Source organism: Carcharodon carcharias, chromosome 4 (assembly GCF_017639515.1).
Source record: "Carcharodon carcharias isolate sCarCar2 chromosome 4, sCarCar2.pri, whole genome shotgun sequence".
In the NCBI taxonomy this organism is placed as follows: domain Eukaryota; kingdom Metazoa; phylum Chordata; class Chondrichthyes; order Lamniformes; family Lamnidae; genus Carcharodon; species Carcharodon carcharias.
The window spans coordinates 160472292-160494835 of NC_054470.1; positions in this window are offsets into that span (position 1 = coordinate 160472292).

A 22544-nucleotide genomic window follows, 5' to 3' on the forward strand; every position below is an offset into this window, starting at 1 on the left:
AAAGGTTATTGAAGAAAATAAAAGCTTATGGTGTAGGGAGTAACATGTTGGCATGGATAGAGGATTGACTAGCTAACAGGAAACAGAGAGTAGGCATGAATAGATCATTTTCTGGTTGGCAAGATGTAACAAGTGGTATGCCACAAGGATTAGTGCTTTGTACAATTTATATAAATGACTTGGATGAAGGGACCAAAGGCATGGTTGCTAAATTTGCTGATGACACAAAGATAGGTAGGAAAGTAGATTTGGAAGAGGATATAAAGAGGCTTCAAAGGGATAGAGATAGGTTATGTGAGTGGGCAAAGATCTGGCAAATGGACTATAATGTAGGAAAATGTGAGGTTGTTCATTTTGGCAGGACAAATAAAAAAGAGGCATATTATCTAAATGGTGAAAGATCCTAGAGCTCTGAGATGCAGAGGGGTCTGGTTGTCCTAGTGCATGAATCGCAGAAGGTTAACATGCAGGTAAAGCAAGTAATTAGGAAAGCAAATGGAATGTTTTTGTTTATTGTGAGGGGAATTGAATACAAAAGTATAGAGGTTATGCTTCAATTATACAGGGTATTGGCTATACCACATCTGGAGTACTACGTACGGTATTGGTCTCCTTATTTAAGGAAGAATGTAAATGCACTGAAAACAGTTCAGAGAAGGTTCACTAGATTAAAACTTGGAATGAGAGGGTTTCATATGAGGAAAGGTTGGACAGACTAGGCTTGTATCTGCTGCAATTTAGAAGAGTACAAGGTGACTTGATTGAAACATATAAGATCCTGAAGGGTCTTGATAGAGCGGCTGTGGAAAGCGTTATGATGACAGCTGGTGCTAATTGCTGCACAAGTCCCAGAGTGAAACTTTGCTTATGGGCCACAACTTTTCTTTTCGTATTCTAATAATGAGAAGAAGACGTACCAATCTTAGCAGTAAGAGGTCCAGTAAAACATTTTGGTTTTAAAAATTAAAAGTAAAAGTTTTATTAACAAAAGAAAACTTAAGTACACAAGATTACGGTTAATAATAGAGGCTAGTCATACAAAACATTCCCCCAAAAACTCTCTACTTGGTCAAACCCACAACCCATGCAACACTCCCCTTAGATGTTTAAATGTGAAAGAAAGCCAGTATTATTACACAAGGTAAACTGCTGTAGCTTCAATAAAGATATACCATATGATCTTTACCCTCTTCCACTTGATACTGGAATTTACTTCAGGATAAACCTGCTTGATGCAACCCAAGACTTTTCTGGCTTGACTGGATAGATGATTTAAATTGCATTCCTCTTCCAGACCAGAGTTCCAGCTATTTCAACAGCTCAAACAGCTCCAGCTGTCTCCAGCCATCTCCAGCTTAACAGCTACCCAGTTCAAAAGCTAACTACAGCTATCCACGGTGACTCTAATATTTTACCCTTTCATCTCATTTCCATTGTCCTCACACATTGCTTTGAAACTCAAACCCTTCTAAATAAAAAATCTTTCATGTTTCCATCTTGCCTTTACTTTTGGGTCAATAGAATATCATACCCTCACTAGTTATTTGCCTATGAACTCCTACAAGAGGCAAACATTTTCTTGGCACCTTTGACTCCACTTTGATATTCAAATAACCTCTCAACTTATCTAAAAATGCAAGTGTTAGATCTAATCTATTTACTTGTGCCTCAACTTAACACCTCTTTCCTTTTCATGTTTCCAAACCCCCAGACAACCTGATTTCTATCAAACTCTGACTTAAATCACACACACAGGCACACAACATTCTTTACAGAAAAAACACAATATTCCTCAAAATATTTTAAAACTAACATTAATTCTCACAAAAAGGATGTTTTCTCTTCTGGAAGAATCAAGAACTATGGGCCACTGTTTAAAAATAAGGGGTCGCCCATTTAAGACAGTGATGAGGAGAATATTTTTTCTCTCAGAGGGTGGTGAGTCTTTGGAACTCGCTTCTTCAAAAGGTGGTGGAAGCAAAGCCTTTGAATATTTTTAAGGCAGAGGTAGATAGATTCTTGATTAACAAGCGGGTGAAGGGTTATTAGGGGTAGGTAGGAATGCGGAGTTGAGGTTACAATCAGATTCGCCACGATCTAATTAAATGGCGTAGCAGACTTGACAGGCCATGTGGCTTATTCCTGCTCCTAATTCATATGTTTGTATATTCACAGAAAGGGCCATTCTCAGTGGCAACTGCACTTCGCAGACCAGCATGGGAGTGGAGGGCGGGGTGGGGGTGGTGAGTTGACAGAGGCATGAGGGTAGAGGGAACAAGAAAGGGCTAGGGGTGGGGGTAGGACGGCAGGCAGAGGGATGACTGGTGATGGGGTGCTGGAGCCCGACGTGGAAGAGATGCCGGCAGACTCAGAAGGGAGGGTTGGGTGGGCTTCGTATGGCATGGGAAGGAGGGCTTGCATGCAGACTCAAGACCAGGGAAAGCGGGGGGTTATTGCAGCACAAGAGAGAAGGGTTGCACTCAGACTCCTGACAGGGGTGGGTGGTGAGGCTTGCACAGCACGGAAGGGTTACATGGAGACTCATGATGAGGCAGCAGGGAGGGGGTGGAAAGGATGCTGTATTCAGTCCTGAAAGAAACGGAGGCTGAGCGACAGACAGCCATCATCCTGGGACCGAGACCAAAAGGCCTAGTTGAGAGATGAAAGAAAGTCCTGGGATTTTGAGGGTGACATTAACAGGGTGAGAGCTGCAAGGCAGTCTTGGGCCTCTGAGGGCCTCAGTTGGGTTGAGAGACTAAAGGCAGACCTTGGGCTCTGAGGTCCATGTTACAGGGCTATGTATGGCATGCAGGTCATGGTCCCAGTCCAGGGAGGGGCAAGGCCTGCCTGCTCAATGGGGGATCGTGCACATCATGGTGTGCAGGACGTGGTCCATACCTCACACAGAATGATCCTGGGGTGCCTGGATTGGTACTGGGCTACAGATGGAATAATCATGGTCAGGGGAGGCATTTGTAGCCTGTAAATGGGAAAAGTGTAATAAAATGGGGGGGGGGGGAATACTCGAAGCTCTCTTGGTGGGTTGGGGGGGGTGTTTCACCACTGTATGTGACCATGCACACAGCCTCAAGTTGGGGATGGCTGAGGTTTGCATGGGCATGGGAACATCAACAGTGATGGGTTCAGTGGGGAGGGCAGAAATGTCAACAACCATCACTATGGGCTCCAGGGTTACTGGGGAGGCTGAAAAGTGGCCAGAGGGAGGTCTACCTGCACATTGTGGGGTTCCATGGTGATTGGAGGGACGTGAACGGTAATGCAGAGGGCAGGTCGAAGGTGGTCTGGAAGTAGAAGTCTGGGACCACCATGTTGAGACCCCGACCAATGATACAGTTTAAAAATGAAACTGGAACAAAACCTCCATGGGAGGGATCTGTGGCAGTGTGGGAAGAGTCCACAGCTGCATCCTAGGGCCATTTCAGGAAGCACCCTCATACTTATTAGATTCTCTGCATGGAGATGAAGGCTTAGCTGATAGAACTCATGAACACTTCATTGAGACGCTATAGTTGGAACCATTACCTAAAGGTGCATTTTTACCCATGACTACAATGGTCTTTGGTGGTCTCATTGAGCATTTAAACCTCACAGGAATGTGAAAAGGAAAGAGGCAGCCAGCCATTAAGGGAGCTCAGCTGTTGGATATCTGCAAGATGTTCTATGAAACCCTGTAAAGTGCATTGTCCAATTGACATGGCTCATGGGCCATGAGGCATCCAGCCATTCCAAAAGTGCAAGGGATATTCCCTAATCAGGCAGTGTCTGAGTGCCTTTATTGAGGGTCAATTTTACATGGCAGTGCTGAAGCCTTTTCCATCCTCTATAGAGTTGAGATGTCAAGTTGTTGGGGTGGCTTCTTAAACACCTATGATCTGTGAGGTTTCACTTCAGTTCCAAGGCTGGAACAGGGAAAGGTGAGGACTGCAAGCACAGCACAAGAGGATGCTAGTGACTTTCTGGCTGGGAGTAGGAGATCCTCAATAGTTGGTTAGGATAATTCATCTCTTGCCTCCATCTATCCACAGCAAGGAGCAGGGTTGTAGAATGGAGGCTGCAGTCAATGCTGCCTTCTTGATGGCAGTGCTCAGACTGAGGACGAGAAGAAGAGCCCAGCACCATCTAGCACAGCTTAGAGAAGAACCCCGGCCTGAGATGCACGGTCCAGGAGTGCCCCAGGAAGACCCAGAGGCTGAAGAGGTCAGACCCATCCCACAGAGGTGATAGGCATGACCAAGGTTCTGCCAAAGACGCCTCTCCTATTTGGCTATGGGCAAGAGACAATGCCTTGCACGTCTATGATTGTCAAAGGATGTGGTGGCTCATATCTGCTACATTCTGTGGGAGGATCTAATGTCACATGGGAGGCCATCATCTTCCTGTGCTCCTGAAGATCACCGCCAAACTCAATTTTTTGCAAACGCCTTGTTCCATGGGTGCATAGGGGATCGATGCAGTATCTCTCAGGAGCTGTATCAAGGAGGTGAGGGATGCCCTCTACAGTAAGGCTCATCATTATATAAAGTCTACAATATGCTGCTAGAATTCTGGGATTTGCGGTGATCTCAGGCTTCCCTAAAGTGCAATTGATTGTAGACATGTTGCTTTAAGAGCTCCTTGGCAGCAGCCCCTGATCTTCATTAACAGGAAAGGGTTCCACTCCCTCAAAGTTCAACTGATGTGCGATCATCAGAAGCAGATTGTGCACATTTATGCCAGGTACACTGGGAGTTATCATGACTTCTACATCCTGAGTCACTCCTAGGGGCCACAGATCTTCGAAGGGCCGCTGGCATTTACAGGGTTGGCTGCTGGGTGATAAGGGGTACCCACTGAAGCAATGGCTCATGACACCCATGTGTCGTCCTCAAAGTACCTTGGAGGAGAGATACAACACAACGCATCCTGTGACAAGGTCCATCATTAAGCAAACCATTGCCATCCTGAAGCTGCACTTTTGAGGTGCGGACTGCTCACGTGGGGTTCTGCAGCACTCCTCACAGAGGATGTCCTACATCGTCATGGTCTGTTGCACCCTGCACAACCTGGCACTTCAAAGGGGAGGTCACTTGCCACAGGAAGACATGGAGGAGGCTCAGAACTCCTTGGGCTTGGGGGACTTGGAAGGGCAGGAACCTGAAGAGGCGATGATGGTCAAATTCCATGTGAGGATGCCCTTACAGTAGCATGAGGTGGAAGATGTGCCCATGACATACTGATAGCCACAAGGTTTCTTGAGGAGTAAAGTCCAGGGAAGGGGACCCAAGTGCATTGTGCCTGTCCATTAACACCATACCAGTGATTGGAAAGGCCTTTACAAGCAATGACATCACAAGCAAGGTCAGCATTTGGCCTTGGACCTGAAACCCTCAAGGATCACGAGGATCTGATCTTTACAAAGGTCAGCAGCTAAAGCTGCATGTAACCACTGTGGGAAGTGAAAAACAGCACCCAGCACAAACCCTGCACCAACTGCACATTGTACAGTCCTGGCCACCTGAAGGAGACACTTTGTGAGGCCAAGATTCACACATGGTTGTTGAGATCATAATGGGTGCAGGTCATGTGCTTTCACACTCACAATGAAGACAGCTCCATGCTGATGAGAAAACATAACCTGCAATCCTCCAAGACACATGTTCTCTGGTGGGTTGCAAGGCTTAAAGTTTCAAAACTCAATTGCAGTCAATTTCAGGAAAGAGCTTGACACAGCCCCCTTATATTACATGAGGGGCGAGTGACTAACATGAGTCTGCTAAACATCACATGAATCTGAGGCTCACAAAGGGAGACAATCATGGACCAGGAGCTTGGGTCACCCTCTCAATGAGAGGGCACATAGATGCATATGAATGATGCATTCAAAGCATGAGACCATTGTCAAGAACTGGAAGTATTTTAACAAAGGTGCATGATATCTACAGCAAGTGTACACCCACGCCACCATAGTGATCTCACAATTTCTTAATATTTCTTACCCTACAGCTATGACTAGGCGTATCCCTGACATGCGCAGCACTGGTGGAGGCAGCCTGCTCACTGCTATGCCCTGTTGTCAATGATGAACTTGGTGGGCATCCTCTAGAGGCATCAGGTCTGGAGGGCCCCAGCCTGCTTTGGGTCTCCTGCTGTGGGGCAGGTGCACCCTCCTCAACCTGTAGAGCTGGAACTGATGTGGTCACAGGCAGAGGGGATTGGGATTAGCTGGACGCCCTTGGAGTCACTTGGGCGGATGGCCCTGGGGTGGTCCAGCTGCTGGTCCTCCTCCCTGTAGGTGCCTGAGGGCCCCTGCCTGCCTCCTTGAGAAGAAGGGGCACCTGGAGGGAGGGTGAAGGGCCCCACCCCCTCTTGCCTAGCCATTGACGGATCCCACCAATGCCTATTGCAATGGAGTGCAGGTCCAAGCACAAATCCGACAGAACCCACTGGACTAAGGTCTCCAAAGCAGCCGCCACCCTTCCCACGGTGGCCTCGAGGTGCTTGCATGTCAGAACCACAACATCAGGCAGAACGCAGACAGATTCCTCCATCCTTCACTCTAGTCTGTTGACTGCTTCTCACAACCCTACCTGATGTTCTGTGACCTGTCTTTGCATCTCCAGCATGTGTGAGATGCTGTTACCAGATGCTCAACATCTGACTTGGACTCAGCAGGTGCCTCTTCTCCTGCAGTTATCTGAGTGCCAGAGACCTGGGCTGTCACTGCCTCTGACTGCTGTGGAGACATGTCAGTGAGGTGTTCTCCCGAATGTGGCCCCGATCCTAATCTAGATCTATGGCCCACTGGGGTGCATGTTTCTGTGCTGGTGAAGGGCACGAGTGGTCACAGTGATGGGTCTTTGTCACATACTTCCTTGGCATCCTGCTTTGAGGTGGACTGGGGGCTGAAGTTGATGGTCTGGCTGGACATCTGTCTGGACCTGCTGGTGCCTGTAAGAGAGATAAGATAGATTTAGTTCATGAGCAGCCAGAATGCAATGTTGCATGTCACTCGCTGTGAATGTCAGGATGCGATCAACTCATGGAGACCTCATCTGTACTGGCTTGCTGGGAGAGGCCAATCTCACCTTCCCTATAGGAGCAATCCCTGTCCTCCCCTGCCAACTCGGCGGCATCCTCCTCAAATTTAGTTAGCTCTTGGATATCGGCCGTCCTTCCTCCAGTCTGGGATCTCTCCCTCTTGTTGTGGGCAAGTTTGGCCTGCATGAAGACAAATGGAAGGAATGCGTTGAGGAGATGGAGGAGAGGTTGGGAAGTATGCATACCTGTCATGTGTGCTGAGCCCTCCCCAGTAAGGGCTAAGGATGCTGTTTATGCAGGATGTTAGAGGAGATGCTGGCGATGGTAAAATGCCTGTTTGATATTCCGTGCTGATGTCTCCCCAGCTAATATTGTGTGAGATCCCTGAGGAGTGTAACCCTTTGAGTGCCTGATACCATTATGAATGTGTGAGGTTGGAGTAAGCAGAAACAAAAACAAAAATACCTGGAAAAACTCAAGCAGGTCTGACAGCATCTGTGGAGAGGAATACAGGTAACGTTTCGAGTCTGTATGAGTCTTCACCAGTTCTGGTGAAGAGTCATTCGGACTCGAAATGTTAACTGTATTTCTTTCTGCAGATGCTGTCAGACATGCTGAGATTTTCCAGGTATTTTTATTTTTGTTTTGGATTCCCAGCAGTTTTGGATTTTTTGCTTTTATATTGGAGTAAGCAGAAGGTTGATTCACCCTGCTGGAGTAGGTGAGATCATTCATCCTCTTGCTGCACAGCAGGACACTCCACTGGTGGCTGCCCGATACGCAGACCTCCTCTGCAACCACCTCCCAGGTCGGTGAGGTGAGGGGGTTGGTGGACCTCCTGGAGCCATCCTTCAGGTAAAGGAATCCTGGTGTTGGTGAGCACCTCTTATTAAAGCCTCCAGAGAATCGTGGCTGAACCTTGGGACTACACCCTTCTTTGTCCTGGGGGCCATCTCAGGGTCCCTCGAGAACACAGCTGGGCTGCAAAGAGTGAATGTGTGTCTTCTTTAGGTAGCATCTAAATATGGCGCCAGGACCTTTGACCCCATTAGGTGACAGCAGGGCAGATGACTCAGTGCCTGCCCCGCCATGTGCCTCGGGGAGCTGCTCACCAAAGCATAATTAATGACCTTCCAAGCATAATATCAGGTGCACTAATCCGCCCTGCCACCCAGCAGGAAACACACCATTACCCCACATACCATCACACTTTGTCTCCAGAACAGAAATTTGGCCCTACGTTCTTACCTCATTCTAAATTACTTGGTGCTTTAACTGACAGCTGCAACTCAGAGGTAGTTCTCTTGCTTCTGGGTCATTAGGTTGTGGGTTCAAGTTTCATTCCAGAGTCATGCACACTTCATCTAGGCTAACAGTCCAGTACAGCACTGAGGGAGTGCTGCACTTTGGCGGTGCTGCATTTCAGATGAGACATTAAACCAAGGCCCCTATCTGCTCTCTCGGTTTGGGGGGGATGTAACAGATGCCACTAAATGAAGAACAACATAGCTCTCTTGGGTGTTCTGGCCAATAGTTATCCATCAACTCACACCTTAAACAGGCTATCTGGTTGTTATTACATTTCTGTTTATGGGCGCTTGCTGTCACTACACATCAAAAGAAGTTGTACAGAACTTTGGAATGGCCTCAGGTTGTGCAAGGCACTATTGATAAATGCAATTCTTTCTTTCTTTTAGGCCAGCACGTACTGCTCATTGAACCAGCGTCAATAGAACCATAGAAAACTTACGGCGCAGAAAGAGGCCAATCCGCCCATTGTGGCTACACCAGTTGGAAAAGAGAAAAAAGAAACTAGCCGTTCATTTTAATCCCACTTTCCAGCACCTGGTCCGTAGCCTTGCAGATTACAGTTCTTCAGATGCAGATGCGGGTACCTTTTTAATGAGTTGAGTGTTTAATCCTCAACTAATTCAAGCAGTGAATTCCAGATGCCCACCACCCTCTGGATGAAAAAACTTTTCCTCATGTCCCCTCTAATCCTTCGACCAATCACCTTAAACCTAGGCCTCTTAGTAATTCACCCTCCGCTAGGTCTTTCCTGTCTACCCTATCTAGGCCCCTCATAATTTTGTACATCTCAATTAGGTCACCCCCTCAGCCTCCTCTGTTCTAAGGAAAGCATCCCTAGCCTATCCAATCTTTACCCTCAGCTGCAATTTTCAAGCCCTGGCAACATTCTTGTAAACCTCCTCTGTACTGGCTCCAGTGCAATTTGGCCTAAATCTTTGGCTCGATGAGCAGGGGTGGGGCTTGCTCACTGAGGCAACGTGGTGACGTTGGGTGGGCATCCCCATGTTACCGCGCATCATTTAGATTTTCAGTTCAGTGGGTACGCAGCCGAATCGGCTGTGTGCCTGCCGAACTGTCAAAGGCCTATTAAGGCTATTTAAATGTCAAAGTAATAAACTGAGCTGTCAGTCCAACCTTAAGGTTGGTGGGCAAGCATAGAGCCCCGGCCCTTCACATTTTTCATGGAACCTCATCCAGGGGCGGGATGAGGTTCCATGAAGTGTTTATAAATTGAATAAAAATTTTTATAAAAATTCATTGACATGTCCCAGCTCATGTGACACTGTCGCATGAGGGACATGTCTTAAATTTTTTTCTTTTCTTTCTTCAAATCTTGGGAACATAAACTAATCTCCCTGAAGCAGCTCTGTGCCTCAGGGAGATTTCTGCACTCTTTCGCGCGCATGTGTGAAAGAGCAGAGACCCCGGTTCAGGGTCCGCACCCCCCCCCACCCCCCCACCCCACACCCACCCGCACAGGGAGCGCTCAGCACTTCCGGGCACACGTCATGTTGGGCAGGCCTTAATTGGCCACCGAAAATGGTGCCACAGACTCGATCGGGGCCGCCGATCGGCTCCGCCCCCACCCCCGCCCGTCCCCGTACAACCCCCCTAACTTGGGGGGGGGGGGGGGAATCCTCCTCTATGTCCTTTCTAAAATATGCAAACAGAACTGTACACAAAATTCCAGCTGTGGGCTAACCAGCATTTCATACAGTTCCAGCATTACAGCCTCGCGTTTGTATTCAATACCTCGTCAATCTCCTGTCTCTTTGGTGATTGCAGATTGGGGATGTGCCAGGTTAAGAGGTTACAGATGGTTGTGGTGTAAATTCTGCAACTGCTGATGGCTGTAAATTTTAGGGTTTGGGAATCACAGATTAGCCAAAATAGGCAGCGGAGAATGCACAAGTAATTTTAAGGTAGTTTATTAAGTTTTATTAAGAAGCAACAGTTTAGGTATGATGCATGAGCTAAATAGCCAGAAAAGACTGATGACCTGTAACAGGTGTGAATGGTTTACTGGTCCCGGATCAGACAAAAGGATGGGTGAAGCTGATCTCCATGGCTCAAAGTGGCAATTTCTTCTGTTTTCTTCAGTCTTCTTCAGCTAGCCAAAGTGTTAGGCTGAAACTAATATAAATAATTTTGAAATGCTCTCCTCTGTCCAAAGTCTTCTTGAGGCCATAAGACCATAAGACATAGGAGCAGAAGTATACCAGACAGCCCATCGAGCCTGCTCCACCATTCAATGAGATCATGGCTGATCTGATAATCCTCAATGCCAATTTCCTGCCTTTTCCCCATGACCCTTGATTCCCTTACTGATTAAAAATCGATCTCAGCCTTGAATATACTTAATGACCCAGCCTCTACAGCCCCCTGCAGTAAAGAATTCCATAGATTAACAACCCTCCGAGAGAAGAAATTCCTCCCCATCTCTGTTTTAAATGGGCGCCCCTTACTCTGAGATTATGTTGTCTGGTCCTAGATTCTCCCACAAGGGGAAACAACCTCTCAGCATCTACCCTGTCAAGCCCCTGAAGAATCTTATATGTTTCAATAAGGTCGCCTCTCATTCTTCTAAACTCCAATGAGTACAGGCCCAGCCTACTCAGACTCTCCTCATAAGAAAATCCCTCCCTACCCGGGATCAACCTAGTGAACCTTCTCTGGACTGCCTCCATTGCTGGTACATCTTTCCTTAGATAAGGGGACCAAAATTGTTCACAGTATTCTAGGTGTGGTCTAACTAGTACCTTGTACAGTTTTAGCAAGACTTCCCTATTTTTATACTCCATTCCCTTTGAAATAAAGGCCAACATTCCATTTGCCTTCCCTATTAGCTGCTGAACTTGTATACTAGCTTTTTGTGATTCATGCACGAGGACCCCCAAATCCCTCTGTGCTGCAGCTTTCTGCAGTCTTTCTCCATTTAAATAATATTCAGCTCCTCTATTCTTCTTGCCAAAGTGCATAACCTCACATTTTCCCACATTATATTCCATCTGTCAAGTTTTTGCCTATTCACTTAACCTGTCTATATCTCTCTGTAGACTCTTTATGTCATCTTCACCACTTGCCTTCCCAACTATTTTTGTGTCATCCGCAAACTTGGCGATAGTACATTCACTTCCCTCATCCAAGTCATTAATATATATTGTAAATAATTGTGGCCCTAGCACTGATCGCAGTGGCACTCCGAGTTACAGGTTGCCATCCTGAAAATACCCCCTGTATCGAACTCTGTCTTCTATCAGTTAGCCAATCCTCTGCCCATGCTAATATACTACCCCCAACACCATAGGCTGTTATCTTAAGTAGCCTTATGTGCGGTACCTTATTGAATGCCTTTTGGAAATCCAAATATATTACGTCTGCTGGTTCCCCTTTATCTATCCTGCTTGTTACATCCTCAAATAATTCTAATAAATTTGTCAGGCATGATTTCCCCTTCATGAAGCTATGCTGACCCTGCTTGATTATATTATGCATTTCCAAATGCTCTGCTTTTACATCCTCTATAATAGACTCTAACATTTTCCCAAAAGTGGATGTTAAGCTAACTGGTCTACAGTTAACCTGTTTTTTTTGACTCTTTCCCTTTTTGAATAAGGGTGTTACATTGGCAGTTTTCCAATCCTCTGGGACTTTCCCAGAATCTAAGGATTCTTGGAAGATTTCCACCATTGCATCCACTATCTGTGTAGCTACTTCCTTTAATGTCCTAGGATGCAACCCATCAGGTCCAGGGGACATATTGGCCTTTAGCCCCATTAGTGTCCTTAGTACTTTTTCTCTAGTGATAGTTATTGTATTTATTTCCTCCCCACCTTTTGCCCCTTGGTTATTTAGTATTTTTGGAATGCTAGCAGTGTCTTCTACCATGAAGACTGATTCAACTCCCCTGCCATTTCCTGGTTCACCATTATTATTTCTCCAACTTCATTCTGTAAGGGGCCTATGTTCACTTTGGCCTCTCTCTTCCTTTGTGTGTACTTAAAGAAGTTCTTATTGTCCATTTTTATATTACTTGCTAGTTTGCCCTCAAAGTTATTTTCTCCCTCTTTATTATTGTTTGGTCATCTTTTGTTGGTTTTTAAAACTTTCCCAATCCTCGGAATTACCACTAATCTATGTCACATTGTGGCCTGAATCTTTATCTTGTCAGGCGGGTGGGCCCCAAACCCAAACGAACGTAAAATGACGCGTGATGACATCGGGCGAGCGTCCTGATGTCATCGTGTACACGCGTGATGTTTCAGTCGGCGGGCGCGCGGAGTCGGCAGCGTACCTGCCAACAATTAAACGACCTTTTAAGACCATTAACAATCTAATTGAATATGCAGCCTTTGCATTTTTTGCAAAACCTCATCCACGGGCAGGATGAGGTTTTGGTCTGTCATTAAAAAAAAAATGAAAATTTTCATCCTAATTTCTAACATGTCACCGCTAATGTGACATGAGTAAGGGCATATTAGAAATTAGTATGAAAATTTTTGAGAGAGTCGCATGAGGGGACATGTTTTTTTAAATATCTTAAAATGCTTTTTTTTATATGTTCATCTCATTGAGGCAGCTCTGTGCCTCAGGGAACTTTTCACGTGTGCAATTGCACACATGCACAAAGTTCCCTGCTTGCCCCCCTCCCCCGCACACACAGGCAGCGCTGCAGCATGCGTGAAATCGCAGTCCAGCCCCGATCGTGGGCTTCCTGACCGCTCGTGTGCCACCCCACCTCCCCCCCCTGCCGAGCCCGCCTGATGAGGTAAAAATTGTGGCCTATGTTTTTTCTTTCAATTTGATACTATCCATAACATCCTTCGTTAACCATGGTTGGTTTATCCCCTTTCTAGAATCCTTCTTTCTCACTGGGATGTATCTTTGTTGTGAGTCATGAACTATTTTCTCAAATGTCTACCTTTGTTCATCAACCGTCTTTTGCTGCTAAACTCCTTTCCCAGTCCACTCCAGCCAAACCCTGCCCTCGTTCCTTTGTAATTACCCTTATTTAAATTTAGCACAGTTGTTCCTCACCCAAGTTTCTCACTCTCAAACTGAATGCTAAATTCTACCATGTTATGGTCACTGTTTCCCAGGGTATCTTTTACTCTGAGATCATTTATTCAACCTGCCTCATTACACATTACCAGATCCAAAATGGCCTGATCGCTGGTTGGATCCACAACATATTGTTCCAGGAAACTGTCCCGAATACACTCAATGAGCAGGATTTTCCCTTCATTGGGTGGGCAAGGCGGACGGGCCCGGGAAGTGCCACAAAATGGACCACCGTCCATGATCAGGCCCTGACCGGGATTTCACACTGGCTGGCCAATTAAGCTCTACCGGGGTGGGGACAGGAGGAATGCAAGTGCTAAAGTCTGCTCATGCACCGGGGAACGTGCACTGAACACTCCCTGAAGGCACAGTGCTGCCTCAGTGAGCTGAAGATTTTTGAAAAATAAAGATTTTAAAAATAAGGGAAACATGTCCTCACATGTGACTCAGTCACATGAACAAGGACATATTAAAAATGATGTTTAAAATTTCTATTCTTTTTTTATTGCTGGTGGAAACCTCATCCCGCCCGTGAATGAGGCTTCCTAAAAACTACGAAGGCCGCCTGGCCTATTCACCCGTCCGTCAACCTTAAGGTTGGACAGGTAGCGAAAAATACAAATTAATTGCTAGTTTAATTGCCATAATAGGCCTCTTAATTGTCAGTGGGCGCACTGCCGACTCTTGCGCGCGCCTGCCAACTGCGATGACATCATAACGCCCGCCCGATGTCGTCACACACTATTTTACACCCAATCGGGTTGGGCACATGCCTGCCCGTGGGACATAAAATCCTGCCCTATGAATTCTTGCGTGTGGCTACCTCTGCCAATTTGATTTTCCCAATCTACATGAAGATTAAAATCACCCGTGATTAATGTACTGCCTTTTTACATGCTCTCATTATCTCCTGATTTATTCTCTGTCCTACATCATAGCTACTGTTAGGGGGCCTATAGACTGTTCCCACCAGTGTCTCCTTCCCCTTGTTATTTCATACCTCCTCCCATATGGATTCTACATCTTCCGATCCAAGATCATTTCTATCGTACTTATTCTATCGCGTACTAACAAAGCTACCCCAGTCACCCTTTCCTTCCAGTCAGTCCTTTCAAAAAGTCACATACCCCTGAATACCTAGTTCCTGGCTTTGATAAGGTCATACCCATTAACCTCAATTTGTGCCTTAATTCATTTATTTTGTTCCGAATACCATGTGCATTTAAGTAAAGAGTCTTTAATTTAGCCTTTTTATCATTTTTCTCCTTTTGACCCTATTTGCTGCTGTTTTTTTATGATGGTACATCTGTCCCTTCCCGTCACACTCTGGGTATCATTACCTAAATAGCTGCCCTGCAATGCTGCCATATCCTTTTGCTTTGTAAGCCTACGTATCCCCTCTACAGAACCCTCCCCCACTCCATTTAGTTTAAAACCCTCTCTACAGCCCTAGTTATTCAATTCACAGGACACTAGTGCCAGCACAGTTCAAGTGAAACCCGTCCCACCGGAACAGCTCCCTTCTACCCCAGTACTGTTGCCAGTGCCCCATGAACTGAAACCTATTCCTCCCACACCAATCTTTGAGCCACACATTTAACTCCTTGACTTTATTTACCCTATGTCAGTTTGCCCGTGGCTCAGGTAGTAATCACGAGATTATTACCTTGGCAGTTTAGCTTTTTAATTTAGCTCCTAACTGTTCAAATTCTTTCTGCAGGACCTCCTCTCTAGTCCTATCAATGTCATTGGCATCAACGTGGATGATGACAACTGGACCCCTCCCCCCCCCACTCCAAGTTCCTCTCCAGGCCTGAGGAGATATCCTTAACCTTGGCACCGGGAAGGCAACACAGCCTTTAGTACTCATGCTCACGGCTGCAGAGAACAGTATCTATCCCCCTAATTATACTGTCCCCTACCACTACTACATTCCTGTTTCCTCCCACCATTTGAACATCTCCCTGTACCACGGTGCCATGGTCAGTTCACTCATCCTCCTTGTGAGCCCCGATCTCATCCACAAAGTTTACAAGAACCTCATAACTGTTGGACAATTGCAAGGGCCGAAGCTCCTAGAACGCTGCCCCCTGGGTCCCAATACCTGCCTCACCTGCAGTCACACCCTCCTGTCCCTGATCACAGACCACTTTGGAATTATCTAATGAGGGGTGTGACCGTCTCCTGAAGCAAAGCGTCCAGGTAAATTTCCCCCTCACTGATGTGGTGCAATGCCTGCAGCTTGGACTCCAGCTCTTTAACTCGGATCCAAAGTTCCTCTAGCTGCAATCACTTATGACAGACGTGTTCACTCTGGATCACCTTGGTGTCTAGCAGTCCCACATGCTGCAGCAGCAACACATCACCCATCCTGCCATCGCTATTGTATTTTATTTAATTTATTAATTAATGACTCTAGTATCCCTGCTCTTTACACTTTATTGTAATTTATTTATTTTGCACTAGTATCGATCTTATACTTAACAAGCTATTTTTAATAAAAAGAGAAAAAAGACTAGAGGTCTAAACACAAACTAAAGACCTTACTTTTGCTTTAAAGACTAGAAATACTCACCAATCCTACTCACCAATCAGCTGCTTTATCTGCACTTGCGTCATGTTGTGGTTCGTTACATCACTCTGCTGCTGGTCTCACAGAACTCTCCCCGCTCTCTGCACTCTTTTTAAAATGAAGTCTCCCTGCTCTCTGCACTTTCTTTTATAAATGAAGTCTCCCTGCTCTCCTTGCTCTTTTTAAGCTGAAGTCTCCCCACTCTTTTTTAAATGAAGTCTCCCAGCTTTCCGTGCTCTTTTTAGGATGAAGTCTCCCTGCTCTTTTTAATGAAGTCTCCCCACTCTTTTTAAAATGAAGCCCTCCTGCTCTCCGCGAATGTAGAACTTGGGAATGTAGACAATAGTGCAATAGAACTAACTACGATGGTAGCCTGGAGCCAGCATTGGTCCACCTCAAGAAGCATACTTCCATCAAAAGTGATTTTCTCTCTCAGGAGCCTGTTTATATATTTTATTTCTGGGAGGCTTACAGCAATAATTTATTCAGTTGCCAATTGACAATTAAGCTATTCAAGGTAATCCCTCCCATTTCTGCCAGAAGCCAATGAAGTCATCTTGTGGCTTATAGCTTGTTCAGACTTCCTATCTAACCTTCAGGCAATTGGTTCACGTATCATGGCTCATGAGGTCACCTCCCATTCGCACCCCTCATTAGGATTAGCAATGTCTTGTTTCAGTGCTTGTGCTTGAGACATGTCCTTGACGGAGATAACAGCCTTCGCTCTCTTGTGTTTGTCAGCCCAGAGAGCTGCAATGGGAGCTTTCTTTAGAAGAGTGAGAGAGCTACTCCCATAATATTCAATAAATCTCCTAGCGTTTTATAAAGATCTTATCTGGTGATTTCTTACATGGCTCATATCACCTCACAGAGGCCTAGTCTTGGGCTGATAGATCTGTCCTTAGGCTGTTTTCACGAGTCTTCTCCTTCATCCTGAGGGCATCCTGTAAGTCATGTTGTCCAATATATTAATCACTGACCTGCTACTGCTGCTTGTAGCTACTCTTACCAGATCTGCTCATTGTATGGCACGCTCGTCTATCTTCACACAACCACTAAATGGGAATCCAGAAGTGGCCGATTGCCTTTTTGATTAATAAAAAATGAACAATAGGAACCATCATTGCACATATGATCTCATTCTCACGTTCATATAATGGATGCATGTGCACTTTAATCATTATTTTTTGCTAAAGTGGTAAGAAGAAACACAGAATTGGTGAATGCTTTACTTCCTTGGTTACAGAAGGTGGCGGATGATTTTTAAGTAAATATGCTCATATAAAGTGCAGTTACCAGTATTCTGAAGGAATGTAGGATTTTAAAAAATTAAACTTAGTGCATGTGACTCAAGGGAGACCTCACCACCTGTGGCTAATCAGCGATTTCCATTGGACAACAGTGGTAAGAGCAGTCACTTACTAGTGTAATCATGGACAGGCATTTCTGCGACAGCCAACTATGCAAGGATGAGATTAAGTAGATTGCTTCCTCATGGGCAGAATATTGAGTTTGGTGGGCGGGCGCACGCTCAACCTGGCTGAGCATAAAATGACGTGAGGTGACATCGGGCGAGTGACCCAGCCTCATTGCATAGTCCCACGATATTTCAGTCGGCGGGCATGCACTGGAGTTGGCAATTAAGAGGCCTATTAAGGCCATTAAAAAGGTAATTACATTCAAACTTACGCTGCCCGTCCAACCTTACGGTTGTCAAGCAGGCGAAAATGCCAAGCGGCCTTTGCACTTTTTAGGAAACCTCATCCCTAAAGCCAATAAAAATAAAATAAAAATTTTAGACTTGAATTAAAAACATGTCCCTGCTCATGTGACAGAGTCACATGAGGGGACATGTTTTATGACATTTTTATTTCGTTCACTGCTTTTTTTTTAAAACAGTACTTTATCTCCCTGAGGCAGTTCCGTGCCTCGGGGAGATTGAAGTACTCTTTTGCATGCATGCACAAAGTTTGCGCTGGGCCCGCTCGCCCTCCTCCTCCCACCCACACAGGCAGCGCTGCGTGCTGCCGCTCGTGTTCCACACAGGGCAGGCCTTGTCCTGCCTGCGTTAAACCGTGGTGTGGTGCTGATTGCAGGCGGCAGCCAGCTTCCCGACCGCCTCCACCGAGCACCCCAGCCAAGGGCAAAATCTTTCCCCGTGTTTGTTCCCTCACCATATGACGCAGTCTGGCAGCTGAGTCCTTCAAGACCCAGCCAGCTCAGTAAGAGTAATGTTACTGAGCCAACGTTTGGGATGAACGTTGAAAAATTTATTCAGAGACCTTTTTGTTTCCTTGCACTCCTTAGAAATTTCTCTAAGTAATGGTCAACATGAAAGAATATGATTCATCACCGGAGGGGAACTTAGGGGAAGGTGATTGGTGGCAATCAGTAGGAGGCTTCCTTAAACTTGTTTGACCTAAATCCATTTGGAACAGGCACTGATGCAGAGACTTCATCTAAAAATAATTGACTCCTGAGTGACCCCTGCCATCTTTGTCACTCTTTCTTCTCTGCCATCCTAACCTCTCACCACCACAAGAACTGTCACCTAGCCCAGAGGAAGTAGCACAGGACATAAGAAATAGGAGCAGGAGAAGGCTATACAACCCCTTGAACGGGCTCCACCATTCAATAACATCATGGTTGATCTGATCTAGATCTCAACTCTATTTTCCTGCTTGTCCCCCAAATCCCTTGGCTCCCTTATCGTTCAAGGATCTAACTCAGCTTTGAATATCTTCAATGACTCAGCCTTCAGAGCCCTCCAAGGTAGAGAATTCCAAAGATTAACAACTCAGAGAAAGTCCTCCTCATCTCCATTTTAAATGGGAGACCTCTCATTTTGAAACTGTGCCTCCTAGTTCTAGATTTCCCCACAAGGGGAAACATCCTCTCAGCATCTACCCTGTCACGCCCTCTCAGAATCTTATGGCCAGGATTTTATGGCCCCTCCCGCCCGGCGGGATTGTAAGATCCCGCCGAAGTGAATGGAGATTTAAATGGCTCTCCGTATACGCCAGGGGGACAGATACCATGGCAGGGCCGTGAAATCCTGGCCTATGGCTGGAATTTTCTGGCCCCATCGCCGGCGGGATCTGCCACGGGCGAGGTGGCGCCCCAGTCAGAAACCCACTGACTTGCGGCAGGGTCGGAAGATCCCAGCGGTGGGCAGGTGTGGAAAATCCCACCCCATATGTTTCATTAAAATCACCTTTCATTCTTCTAAACTCCAATGAGTATAGGCTCAACCTGCTCAACCTTTCTTTGTAAGACAACCCCTTCATCCCAGGAAAGAGCTTGCTGAACCTTTTCTGAACTAAGTCCAATGCAACTGTACCCCTCCTTAAATAAGGAGACTAAAACTGTACACAGTACTCTAGGCGAGGTCTCACCAATGCCTTGTATAGTTGTAGCAAGGCTTCCCTACTGTTATGCTCCATCCCCGTTGCAACAAAAGCCCAAATTCCATTTGCCATCCTAAATACTTGCTGTATCTGCATGGAAATGTTTCAAGCACGAGGACACCTAGATCTTTCTGTACCAATGCATTCTGTAATCTTTCTCCATTTAAATAATATTTTGCCTTTTATTCTTCCTGCCAAAGTGGGTAACATCACATCTTCCCATATTATAGAACATTTGCCAAATTTTTGTCCACTCACTTAACATATCCAACTTGTTTTCCCACCTATCTTTGTACCATCAGCAACTTTAGCTACAATACAATCTGTGCCTTCACCCAATTCATTAATATAGATTGTAAATAGTTGAGGCCCCAGCACTGATCCCCTATATACAGTTTACCAACCTGAAATGACCCATTTATCCCAACTCCCTGTTTCCTATTGGTTAGCCAATCCTCTAACCATGCTAATGTATTACCCCCAACACCATGATCTCGTGTGTTGTGCAGTAACCTTCTATGTGGCACCGTATCGAATGAATTTTTGGAAAACCAAAAACATTACACCTACTGGTTCCCCTTTATCCACCCTGCTTGTTACATCCACAAAGAACTCTAATAAATTTTTCAAACACTGTCTCCCTTTCATAAAACCATGTTGACTCTGCTGGATTGTATTAACATTTTCTAAATGCCACTGTTTCCTTGTTAATGCATCCCAGCAATTTTCCAATGACAGTGTTAAGTTATCTAGGCAATAGTTTGCTGCTTTCTGTCTCTCTTCTTTCTTGAATGGGGTCATTACATTTGTGGTTTTCTAATCTGCTGGAACCTTTCCAGAATCTAGGGAATTTTGGAAGATTACAACTATATTGTTATGTTGTTGGGTTGGAGTAGTTTCCATAACTCCCAAAGTCTGCCAGCTGCAAACACTCTAATTTTATTGTAACATATTTAGTTATGAGAACACTCCCTGGCATTAGTTTATTTTCATGCTGCTTTCTCCTAGATTCTCAGATCACATGCGTATATGTCACTTCTTTCTATGACATCACAGACTACTACCGTTAACCTTCGTAGGACTTAGTCAAGCATACTGTATTATACAACTAACAAACCCTTAATCTGCAGCCACTTCTTTTAAGACCCTAGGATGCATCAGGTCTAGGAGACTTATCAACCTTTAGTCCCATTGGTTTACCTAGTACCTTTCTTTGGTGAATTGTTTTAAGTTCCTCCCTCCCTTTCCCTCCTGATTTTCTACTATTATGGGAAGGCATTTAGTATCTTCTACCTTGAAGATAGATACAAATTTTTGTTCAAAGCCTCTGTCATTTCCTTGTTTCCCATTATGAATTTGCAAGTCTCATCCCGTAAGGGACCAAAGCTTACTTTAGCTACTTGCTTCTTTTTTATATAAGCTTACTCTCTGTTTTTATATTTCTTGCTAGTTTACTCTCATACTCTATGTTCCTCCTCTTCATTATTTTTAGTCATCCTTCGTCACTTCTAAAAATTTCCTAATTATCTGTCCTAGCGCTAATCTTTACAGCACTGCATCCCCTTTCTTATAATTTGATACCATTCTTAACTTCCATAGTTAGCCACAGATGGTTCAGCCTTCTCTTAGTCTTTCTTTCTCAATGGAACACACCTTTGCTGAGAACTGTGAAATAAATTCTTAAATGTCTGCCACTGCTTATCTATCGTCTTATCTTTAAATCTATTTTCCCAGTCCGCTTTAGCCAACTTTGTCTTCATACCTTTGTAATTGTCTTTATTTAAGTTTAAGACACTAGCTTTGAACCCATGTCTCTCATGCTCAAACTGAATGTAAAATTCTACTATATTATGATTACTCTTCCTTAGATAATCCTTTACTATGAGATCATTAATTAGCCTGTCTCATTCTGCATTGCCAGATCTAAAATAGCCTCTTCCCTGAATGGTTTGATAACTCATTATTCAAAGAAACTGTCCCTAATATACTCTATGAACTCATCCTTAAGGCTACCTTTGCTAATTTGATTGTGGGCTTGCAGGTCCAAGCACAACCCAAGAAAGCCCTAATTCTGTTCATGGAGCTGCCTCTCCATGAGAGCCCCCACTCTCTCAATGGAGGAGGCTGTGCGTTTGGAGCTGCAGGTCAATGCAGTGCTCACTCTCTGCATGGACTCCTCCTTGGCATGCAGACCCACAGAGATCTCCGCCAGATCTTCACGTGCATCCTGCTGGACATCCAGCATATGCTGCCTGATGGGCAACTCCAAAGGATCATCATCTACCTCAGACTCAGCATGGTCCTGGTCTCCAGCTGTCTGACTGCCAGCACCCTTGGCACTCTCTGCCTCCACCAGCTCCTCATGCGAGTGTGATGTGCCCTCACCACTGTGCATTACCATCTGAACCAATTTCCCATTGACATGCCTGTGTCCGTGTTGGTGCTTGGTTCAGAGAGAGGATGTGACAGGGGTGTATCTGTCCATGCCTCTTCTTCGGATGCCAATGGAGGATCCTTGGGGGTCTCTCAGGCTTCGTGAGGATGGCACAACTGAGGAAGGAACAGAATAAGTCAGTTGATAACATCAAAGCAAAGTGACTGTGCATGCACAAACATTGTTTGTCACAATGGACAACTGCCTCATTGAGGCATTGTGATTGGGCAAGCAATGGGGACTCTGGATTTGAGCTGCTCATTGGAGATGCCATGACATTACATCTCTTGTACACTCTCCCAATCTCTAACCTTTCTACTGGACTCTTACCTTCCTCCAAGACCCCTGTCTCTCTATGACCTGTGGGTCTGGTTCCATGCTTGCATTCCATGTTGAGGGCATCCGTCTCAAACTTTGAAAGCATAAGGAGATTGGCCACCCCACCACCTGTTCAAGCATGCTCCAGCGCATTATGGCTTCTCTTCTCCTGTATTGTCAAAAGTGCATTCATTAGTCCACTCTCAACCTGCCACATCATACCAGCCTTGCCCCACCCCCCTCACCCAGGAGACCCAGGATGAGGTGGCCACCAGACTGGCACACCTCACCCTTGTACACACCCAAAACAAGTGGGCACATTTCCCAGCCTTGGCCGGCACAGGGATATGTGCCATTTGACACTCTGCATCTCACACCTCTGAGAACCACAAAGTACGGCCAC